Source organism: Lactuca sativa, chromosome 3, assembly GCF_002870075.4.
Source record: "Lactuca sativa cultivar Salinas chromosome 3, Lsat_Salinas_v11, whole genome shotgun sequence".
Lineage (NCBI taxonomy): Eukaryota > Viridiplantae > Streptophyta > Magnoliopsida > Asterales > Asteraceae > Lactuca > Lactuca sativa.
Window position 1 is genome coordinate 173,161,987 of NC_056625.2, and position 11,000 is coordinate 173,172,986.

Consider the following 11,000-nt stretch of genomic DNA (forward strand, 5'->3'; position numbering starts at 1 on the left):
ATGCGTGATGATACCGGGCCGGGACTAGTGCAACCCGCAATTCTAGCAACTGCTACCTTTGAGCTAAAAGGCCATATTATCTCCCAACTCAAGGACATCCCATTCTATGGGAAAGATCACGAAGACGCGTACAAGCACATCGACGAGGTCAATGACATAGCCGACAAATTTCAACATAACGAACGTTCCTTGTGACACTGTTTTGCTTCGTATGCTACTGGTCACATTTAAGGGGGTTGCGAAAGATTGGCTAAAATCACTTCCCCTGGGATCCATAACCACTTGGGCTAAAATGCGTGAAGAGTTCATTGACCAATTTTGCCCTCCTTCAAAAATAGCAAAATTAAAGAAAGTCATTGCCAACTTTGAGCAACAACTGGGAGAGTCACTATATGAGGCATGGGAGAGGTATAAAGGCTTGTTGAGGAATTGTCCCCACAATGACTTGAATGTTCAACAAGAAGTCTCCATTTTCTATGATGGAGTAAATGTTACCACTAGACAACTCCTTGACTCTCAAGGCCCATTAACAAAGAAAAATCTGGCTGAAGTTAAGGAGCTCATTGATGAATTTTCTAAGCACTCTAGAGAATATCATAACCCAAGGAATGACTCAACTCGGGGGGTGGTGAACTCTATTTCCGATGACATGGTAGCAATGATTGCAAAATTGGAGAGTATGGATCGAAGAATGACTAAGATAGACCAATCTATCCATGCCATTAGAGTGGGGTGTGATAATTGTAGAGGGCCTCAACTTACTAAAGACTATGACCTTGATAAGAACGAGAATTGGAAAGCTCAAGTGTGCTATTCAGGTGGTGATAGATACGATGATGACTGCCGAAAACCCAAGAAGGAATGGTTACCGTATGATGAGTACAAGAAGGCGAAGGAGGAAAAGTATAGGCAAAAAGAAAGAGGTTCTTATCAAAAGGAAGAGCCGGTGCAAGAAAAGAAATCTGATTTGGAAGATATGTTTACAAGATTCGTAGCCGTGTCCGAGAAAAGGCATAACGATACCGATGTTGCAATAAAAGAGCAACAAAGCGTGCTTAAAGAGCACCAAATTTTGATGAGAGATCAACAAGGTCTACTTAGGAATGAGCAAGCCTCAATTCTCAACATAGAGAAACAATTAGGCTAACTTGCACAACAAGTCAACCAAAGAATATCGGGTGAACTTCCAAGTAATACCGAAATGAACCCAAGAATAGCACATGTGAATGTAATAACAACAAACTCTGAGAAAGTTTTTTCTCCTTTGAGGCCAATCCAGATAGATAAATCAAAAGTGGAGTTTGAGAAAAAAAGAAACAAGTCCAGAATTGCAAATAGCGACATGGACTCGACGAGTCCGCTACCTGCTAACAAAAATACCTCTTTTACCTTTCCCAAGCCAAGCCATTCAGAATAAGCAGATTCAAGAGTTTAAAAAGATCATAGAGCATCTTAGGGCACTTCAAGTGAACATCCCGCTTATTGAAACAATCCTTCAAACGCCAAAATATGCAAGCTTACTTAAAGAAGTCCTCACAAATAGAAAGAACATGGCATAGGCATCAGAAATAGTTTTCAATGAATTACCAGAAAATATGGGCGATCCAGGAAGCATCACTATACCGTGCCAGTTTGGAAACTTGGTTATCACTTATGCATTAGCTGATTCAAGGGCTAGTATAAATATTATGCCCTACTTTTTCTTCAAAAAGTTGAACCTTCCAGAACTTAAACCTATTTACATGACAATCCATCTAGTTGATAAAACAGTGATCCATCCAAAAGGAGTTTGTGAAGATCTTCTAATCAAGGTGGATAAGTTGGTGTTTCCTGCTGACTTCGTAGTTGTGGACATGGAAGAAGACCCCATGGTTCTAATCATCCTTGGAATACCATTCTTGAATACCACATGTGCCATAGTCGATATGTGCGAATTGAAACTTACACTTAGGGTTAGGGATGATACGGTTACTTTTGTCACTAATCAAGAGAAGGAGCATGAAAAATCAATTGCATATAAGACTTCCTCAATAGAATTGGGTGATGAATTGCTAAAAATTTTTTTTCACTTTGGGAAGAAAATAATTCAAAGCAATCCATATCCTCTTTAGATGAAGAGTTTGATGCTCAAAGAGACTTAAGAGAATTAGAGAAGCTACTTGAAGGAAATGAAGACAATGAAGACAATGAAGACAATGAAGATCTAAGTAACTTTGAAGAAACAAATTTAACTTTTAATGAAAAGAATTTGAAATATGAGGATGCAATTCAAGTTGATAATAAGGAATGGTTGGAAGATGAAAATGGCGTTACGGCTTTGAAAAATAAGGAGCATAACTCTTCCATTAGATTGCACACAAATAATCAAGAAGAAAAAGGGGATAAGCTAACCGCAAGCACAAAACCTCGTGCTTCAGTTTCTACCACTTTTGAAGTATTCACTTTTAAACCATCGGATTGTCAAGCATATGAAGAAAGTGAGGTAGAATCCGTCACCTTGAGTGATGATGGGATGATGACTGCAAAGGCGACCAAGGTAGATAAAGGTGGAATGGACACGATGGGGCACACGGTAGAAGAAAGGAAGAAGAAATGTGGTAAAGGGATAAAGCGTAAATCTGAAGGAAATGACAACAAAAGGAGAAAGGAGGAGTTGAAGAAGGCGTATAAGAGAAAAATCCATGCTTACAGAACAAAGTATAAAGCACAAAGGATTAAGCAGGAATTCCCGATGGAGGAAGCCGCTGAAACGTAGAGCAGGTAGGAGTCCAGCTAACGAGTCCTCAAAAAGAAGCGCTTCTGGGAGGCAATCCGATACTAGATTTTGCTTTGCTTTTACCTTTCTTTTTCATTTTATTTTTCGTCTTTTATTGTTTTTTTTAGGATTTGTCTATCTAAATCTCCTTCTTTATTTAAAATGATTGCTTGAGGTCAAGCAAAGCTCAAGTGTGGGGTATGGTGGCATACATTTAAAGAACACAATATTTTTTTCAAAATTTTTATACATATTCAAAAACTCGACGAGTAGATATCCTTACTCGGCGAGTCCACTTGAGAAATCGCGACATTTCTGCAAAATCGTGCATCTCCTCGACCAATCGGTAACCCTACTCGGCGAGTCCACATTTTAACCATAAAAAAATAAATTTTATTTTACATTCAGTGAATTAGTGTTTTAACCCTAAAATTAAAAAAACAATCTGATTCACCAGCCACCAGCCGCTCGATGAGCAAAATTCCTCTCAAGCATTCATCTTCGATCTCTTGAGTTTCCTTCCAAATCTCATCAAAAGGTAACATCTTTTACTGCTAATCTTGTCAAAGTTCCAATTTTTGGTAGACTAATGACCCTAGTTTGTGCAAAATCCGATTTTGACTTAACTTGAATTCTAGGGTTTCGATTTCTTGTCAAATTAGAGTGTTTTTGTTGAAATGTTTTGTGAATTAATGCTTGATAGACACCCCTGAACAAACCCATGGAACAAATTTGGAGTTTTGATGGATAATTTGGTCTAAATTGACACTGTGACTTGTGACTCGTGACTCGCACTGTTCATACTACTCGCCGAGTCTATTCTTAGACTCGACGAGTCCATGCTGCAGTGCCCAGATTTTTGAGATTTTTAATTTTTCTATGGTTTGTTTGTTGTGTTTTGGGTTTGGTTTTGCAAAAAATGTCAAGGAGGGGTCAGAGCTCACATGGAAGCGGTCATGGGGACATCCCGTGGTTAAAATTTTCACAAATAACTTCCAAGTCAACACTAGTTCGGGAAAAACAAAAGTTGGAAACACTAAAGAGGAAGGAGATTTATGTGTCGAATGAAATTGATTAGTCTTGGATGGGACAAGCAGGGCTAGAAGAGGAGTTGGCTCCATATTTGATCAAGACTTTTCAAAGGAATGGAGTGTCAATTACGTGTGACGGGTGGAACCGGGTTTTCCGAATCCAAGAGCTGGTTTATCAAGAGCTTTGCTAGGAATTTTTCTCCACTGTTTTTTTTTTTTTTCTGAGGGGATGATGATATTTACAACCCTAATGCCCTCACATTATGCCTTGGTGGGGAAGTTCGACAATGCAACATTGGCGAACTAAGCTGGAGGATGGACATCTACGACCAATTTATGGTCATGACTGAAGAATTTGGTACTTTTCTAGCGCATTGCCATAAAGATTTGCCTGAGGGTGTAGTTGCTTCCACTTGGTGGAACATTATTGCTAATCGGGTGTACATTCCATCTTCCGCTCAAGAAGGAAGTATTCGCTCACCCATCCACCAATTGAGTCATTGCCTTATCGCTTGTTCCATAAACATGCGGAAGGATGATGATAAAGTTCCCACTCATGATGTTTTCTATCTATGGAGTATTACTACTCCAGACGCATTCTGCAACATCCCTTACTTCTTGGCGAAATACTTGGGTGAAGGGGCGGTCAAGGAAAGAATTACTTCAAAAATCAATGGTGGCATGTTCGTGACCCGTTTGGCGAGGTCATATGGCATTTTGGAAAGGGGAGTCAAGAATTTTTTGACGATGGTACCCATACCACCCTTTAGTCTCACACTATATAGGAGGGCGTTGATCATAGAAGATTATGGTGGAGGTCACATTGGCATTCCGAATGAAGATGCTGTTTTGGTACCTGAGGAACTGAGTCGGCGGGTGAGCCCACGTAGAGAAAATGTCTAAGAGGAACCGCCGGTAATCCCGGTTGATGATGAAATACCCATGGATTGGTATAACATGGAGCTATGGAGGTACCAAGATGATCTCAGGAGGAGCATGAAATACCATAATGAGTCATTTGTTCATTTGTTTAATCAATTGAATCTTGTGCCAAGGGATGGACCCGAGTACCCATATGTGAGAAGTTAGGACGAGTAGATAAGTCAACGCCAAAGTGGAGCCGAAGGAAGTGGGGGTGGAGAAGATGAAGAAGGAGATAAAGATTGAATATTATTTTATTTTTATTTGTTTGGTTTGGTTAAAGACAATTTTTATTTGGTTTTTTGTGTGTTTGTGGTTGATGCTTGAACTCTTAGTAAGTAGGATTATGTAGGATTTTTATTGGTTTTCCTTTCCTATCACTTTTTTTTTTGTTTTTGATCTTTTCAATTGAGGGTAAGGAATGCATGCGAGAGTATAGAGTCAAGGCTAACCAAGAGAAAAACCGAGTCTAATTGAGAGAAGAGTTATTGAGTGTTTATTTACTGAAGAAAAATGAGGGAAAGTGTCATTTTGATATTACCCACATACCTCAGAAACGGACCAGAGCAGAATACAATATTTTTTCACACAACGATCTACTCGCCGAGTGCACCTTATGGACTCGATCAGTCCAATTTAAAATTCACAACTTTTCTACCAATTACGCTACAACTCGACGAGTTTGCATATCTACTCGATGAGCTGCTCATTCTTCTTCTATCAAGCTAATGATTTGATGACATTTGATATGGGCATTGGTTGTATTCTTTGAAGATCGTTTTCCGAGAGTTTCCAAGACTTTTTACTGCATAATTAGGAGCTGTACCACACGAGGCGAATGCCACCCAAGGCATGGATGAGCTGTTCCCATGTCTAAAGTCAAATGAAGAATAAGCTTTAAATGAAGAAGATCAACCTCGCCACTAATATCCCAGGGGAGTTTGTTCCAATTCCCTCTTTACTTTATTATTTTCTTTATCATGCATAATATGCAACGGGGACATTACATAAATTAAGTGTGGGGTATTGGGTTGGTTATTTTAGTTAAATTTTAAAATTTTTGAAAATTTTGCATTAAAATTGCTAGGGATAATTTAGAAAAACTTGGTAAAGAAATTAGGAAATCATGCTAGTATTGTTTTTGATGATTTTATGAGGACCCAAATGTTTAGTTGAGCCTATATACGTTATAATGCATTTGTGGCTCCCTTTATTCTAGTGAACTCATGGGACAAAAACACAACATTGCTTAGTTTGAGGGATGCAATATGTTTAACATCGTGTACTTGAAATGTATCCAGGAAAACTAATATCTTTAACCAATAAAGGTTGAAGTTGAGCGCTCCTGCTTAAGCATGTATGTATTGAGTAAGAAAAAAAATGTGAGTTGCATGTTAAAAAAAGAGAGAGAATTACAAGAAAAAGTTGTAAGAATTTTTGAAGCAATCAAAGTATGAAGATCAAAAGATCAAAATTCTAAAGAAGTTCAAAAGTTGAAGATACCAAAAATCAAAAAGGTGGTCAATTCAAAGAAGTAAAGATCAAATATCAAAGAAATGAAGAATTACAAAGAGTTCCATAGTGGTATCAAAAAGTTGTAATTTTTTAGATTATGTATGCTTAGGTTGCTTGACCAAAAATACCTTGAACTTAGGAAGTTTTATGCGGATGGATTCGGAGGGATGCATAAAATGAGCATTGTTCAAAAGAAGTGGGCGAGTGTATATGAGGATTGATAGTATTTAGAATTGAGGGGGGTCCTTAGGAAAAATTTTAAACACAAATGTATGCGTTGCGGTCTTGGCATAACGGATGGGTTTGATTGGGATTGTTTTATGTGATGCTAGTATGTTTAAGATTTAGTTTTGCGTGGGGGCAAGCAAAAGTCAAGTGTGGGGTATTTTGATATGTGCATATTTAGCAATATATTCAGTATATAATTTTATTACTTTTTGGCTAATTTATTGCAATTTATGGACAAAAGGTACTTAATTATGTTTAAATTGTATTTCTAGCCTAAATGATGTGCACGGAAGCAAAAGGAAGCGGGAAATGCAATCGGGAGCTTGGGGATTGAAGAAAGAAGAAAAAGAGTCAAAATCCTGAAGAACTCGGCGAGTTGGATGCCTACTCGACGAGTTCACACGAACATTCGCGAAGTAATAGAAGTCCTTGCCGTACACAGATTTTTGATGAGGGACTCAGCGAGTCGGTTACTGGAACTAGCGAGTAGCCTCTGTTTTCAGAAATCTATAAATAGAAGTGAATTGCCTGAAACCAAACCCTTCTCTGGAACCCTTGGGGACTAAATTGCAAGTGGAGGTGCATCTGGAGCTCTAGAACTCGTGGAACAATCCTAGCTTTCAATTTTGAGAAGATCAAAGGCAATTTAAGTTTATTCTTACTTAATATTTTGTTTGAACTATGTGCGAACTATTAGATTTCGTTTTTGAGCTACTTTCTGCTGTAATCATGAGCTAAAACTCATATCTTCTGTTTAGGGTAGATGAATTTATGACTATGATTTGATTTTGTGGTTGGATTAATTGAATTTGGTGAGCTTTGTTTTGTTAAGCTTGTTGAAGAACCTTATGTGTTAACAATAACTATTTTCTGTTAATTAACAAGTATATTACGCTGCATGAACATCTCTTAATTGCTTATCTCATATGATTTATGTGAAAACATTGTTATGTGCCTAGGAATCGCGAACGTGAAACTAGGGTTAACTAGAAAATATGTAAGTTAATGTGTGAGCTTGTGTGACTAATCATCAACAATAGGTTAATTAAATTAGTAATTTGATTAGCTAACTACAAGTCTTACTTAAACCTAATTAATAAACTAGGAAATTTATTAGTTTAATCACTTGATCACTGCTTGAATTGATTTGTTTTCTAAGGATTAGTAATAGCGAACGTGAACCTAATCACATTAATTGGTAGCCAATAACAATTAATCCATTACACTTACCATAAAATCAACCATATAAGTAATTGAATCAAACCTAAACAGAAGTCTTCTTGATTATTGAATTTAGTAAATGAATCTTAAATTTGGCATTCTTTCACTAATTTTGGCTTTCCTTTTACCAAAATTTATATCTTAAAAAGTACTACGATTTTTTTGGTGACTTTAACTAAAAGTTAAACATTTTCTTGGTAGCTTTTGACGTTAATAATTTTTGACCATGCGACTGATTTTGATATCTTATTAAATTCATATATCTTTCATATAAACTCGACTTTTTATGAAATTTATATTTTCGGGATTGGGTAGATGCATACTTTCTAAATATGTAACAATATATATAAATGATATATGAATTTTATAAGATATAAAGGATATATGAATTTAGAAAGTACCGAAAAAATAAATTTCATAAAAATCCGTGTTTATATGAAGGAGATATGAATTTTATAAGATATAAAAATCAGTTGCATGGTCAAAAATTATTAACGTCAAAAGCTACCAAAAGAATGATTAACTTTTGGGTAAAGTCACCAAAAGGAAAATCATAGTAATTTTTAAAATGTGAATTTTGGTAAAAGCAATGCCAAAATTTGACTTTATACGAGAGAGTTATGATTTTTGCAAAATTATTGAATCATATAAAAATAAGGGCTAAAAATAAAAGTCAGAATTATCCAATACAATCTAAAGGAAGTTATAGTACCTATTGAGAGCTACACGTGAATATAAAGAATGTCAAAATCGAAGCTCGTATGATGAAGATACGAATTTTTGAAATTTTGCTCGCCTATAAATGACCACTGCCATTTATTTATTTCATACATCCATTCACAATTCATTTTTCACTGATTATGATTCAAATTTTATTTTTATTTTAATTTTCATTTTATTTTTCATGTTCATTTTTTTAACTCTCTTGGAAGCCTCTTTTCTGATGCCGATTACTCCCGGATTTCTAAACATTTTTGGCATGAAGATATCGATTGAAGCACGCTACAATAGTGAGTTTACAACCCATTTTTTCTAACGTTTTATAAAATATAGGGGTACATGTTAATTATTTACCAATTGTTATATATCATTATAATCGTTATATTAAAAATATTACTTTTACAAAAACATATTTATACCGTTACTATATCCGCATAAATATATAATTATTTTACTATATCGTTAATCTGTCCGTATAAATATCAATAATTATTTTACGCCGTCGTCACTCTGCCCATATAAATAGTGATATTTAGTATACACCGCCGTTACTTTGCCGGTATAAATATCGATAATAAGTGTACACCTTCGTCACTCTACCCGTATAAATAGTGATATTTAATATATTCCCCCGTTACACTACCTGTATGAAATATTGATAATCACATTGCCCGTATAAATAGTGATATTTAGTATACGCCACCGTTACTCTGCCCGTATAAATCTCGATAATTATTATGTGTCGTCGTTACTCTGCCCGTATAAATATTGAGATTATTATACGTAGTCGTTATTCTGGCCGAACCTCTAGAGCAACATTATACCTAGTCGTAGCGTTAACCAAATTTATGATAAGACAGTGTACCTAGTTTTTACTCTGCCATCGTATCCTATTTACGTTTAAAATAAAATTATAATCACTTTAATAAAAGTATCCAATGAGCATACTTCTGGAATAAAATTATGTCACACCCCCGAACCAAGACGGCGGAAACATCCGGGGGCGGTTGACATCGTTGAGTAATATCATTGCAGTTGAATATAAATGATACATAGCATCCAAACATCATACAATACAATATATCAACATTCATCGTTTTACAAAGTGTATTTGTTCATTGAATTACACAAATTCAGCAAAAAGTATGATGTCTCAAAAAAATATAGTAACATGTCCAGATCCGAGGCTCGAGTACCTGTTCACTGAGTTCCCGAGAATACAAGTCATTTTGAAAGCGTCAACATAGAATGTTGGTGAGTTCATAAGTATAGTTGTAGAAAAACTTTGTATTATCTTTGTTCATAATAGTTTGTAAAGCTCCAGAAAATCCAATATTTTCTATAAAAAGTAGTTTATGAGTCTCATTCCAAAATCATGTATAATTGCATGCGTGTTCTTTAGTTTTCCCTTGTTGATACTGGAAAGAGGGTGTTCCCAGAAAATCCTATGTTTTCTGTATATAAAAGATGTTGTAGTCTTAAAGACCCTAAAACCGAAGTTGTGAATTTAGTTTACAAAATATACAGAACATGGTTTGGTATTTTATAAACAAATGAGTGTATATTCCACGTAATTCCAATGTCACTAGGACCCTACTCTATGTGAGCGTTATAACCATACATATATGACGAGAACGCCCGCCCTGACGTTTTTCAGGCGTCAGATACGGTCCATATATTTGTCACCCTAGACTGGCCAGTCTAGCTATAGCGAATAACACAGGTGTGGGGTGTCAAACACATCGACTTGTGCCCTAGCTCTGATACCATTTGTAACATCCTTCAACAACCTATCACTACCCTTTTTCAGTCACAATCCACTAATCCACCAAAGCCAAATTCCGATGATGAAACAGACGGAGGAGGTTTCGGAGGAACATTTGATGATCTTCATTTTGATTCTGAAGAAGAGGATGTTCCTGATCACATGCTGATGTCAGGAAAACAATTCAAGATCCTAAATCGAAAACTTAATTCGATTTTGCAATCACAAGCCGATTCAGGAGCCAAGAATTCGGTTTCTGGGATCGAGGTAGACGTAATGTTAAAAGCTGTTGAGCTTAGGTTGCAAAGGAAGTTAGATACGAATGATAAGAACAATGAGCTAGGGGTAAAAGCTCAAGGAGATTTGATTGATTCAGAAATCAAAGAATTTCGCAACGTCGCAAAAGAACGTCATGCGATGTTCGTACAAGACGTTAAGAAGGTTCATGAAGACGTTAATCTCAAGTTAGAAGAAATCAAGAAGGAGGTTTCTCACGAAATTAGTGAATTTAATGCTCGTTATACTTCCATTCAAGAGAATGTGGATATTATTGCTGGGGCAGTAGCGAATTTTATTCAAACTTTTCAAGCCACGGTACCAACTATCGAAGCCAAGGTCTTGGATGATAAAGAACAATTTGCTAAGCTGAAGGAGTTGCTTGGTGAACTCAAAAGTATTGTTTCGAAGCCACCCCAACGGTCCTTTTTAACTCCTGAGTTTCCTACTCAGAAATTGAATGTTCTTGATCAATTCATTCAGAAGGCTGTAGCACCTACAACGAAATTTGCTTAAATGCTGCCTTCGAATGCCGCACCTGCTGTCACAGGGTGCAAGGGGGAGAAAA

General features: G+C 36.4%; 1 non-coding gene across 1 annotated transcript; it reads right to left on the reverse strand.

Moving 5' to 3' along the window:
• Window positions 1-340: 340 nt before the first annotated feature.
• LOC111885320 (small nucleolar RNA R71) lies at window positions 341-447 on the reverse strand. Its single transcript, XR_002848072.1, has one exon. It is a non-coding gene; the product is annotated as a small nucleolar RNA R71 (small nucleolar RNA).
• Between the last annotated feature and the right edge of the window lie 10,553 nt (window positions 448-11,000).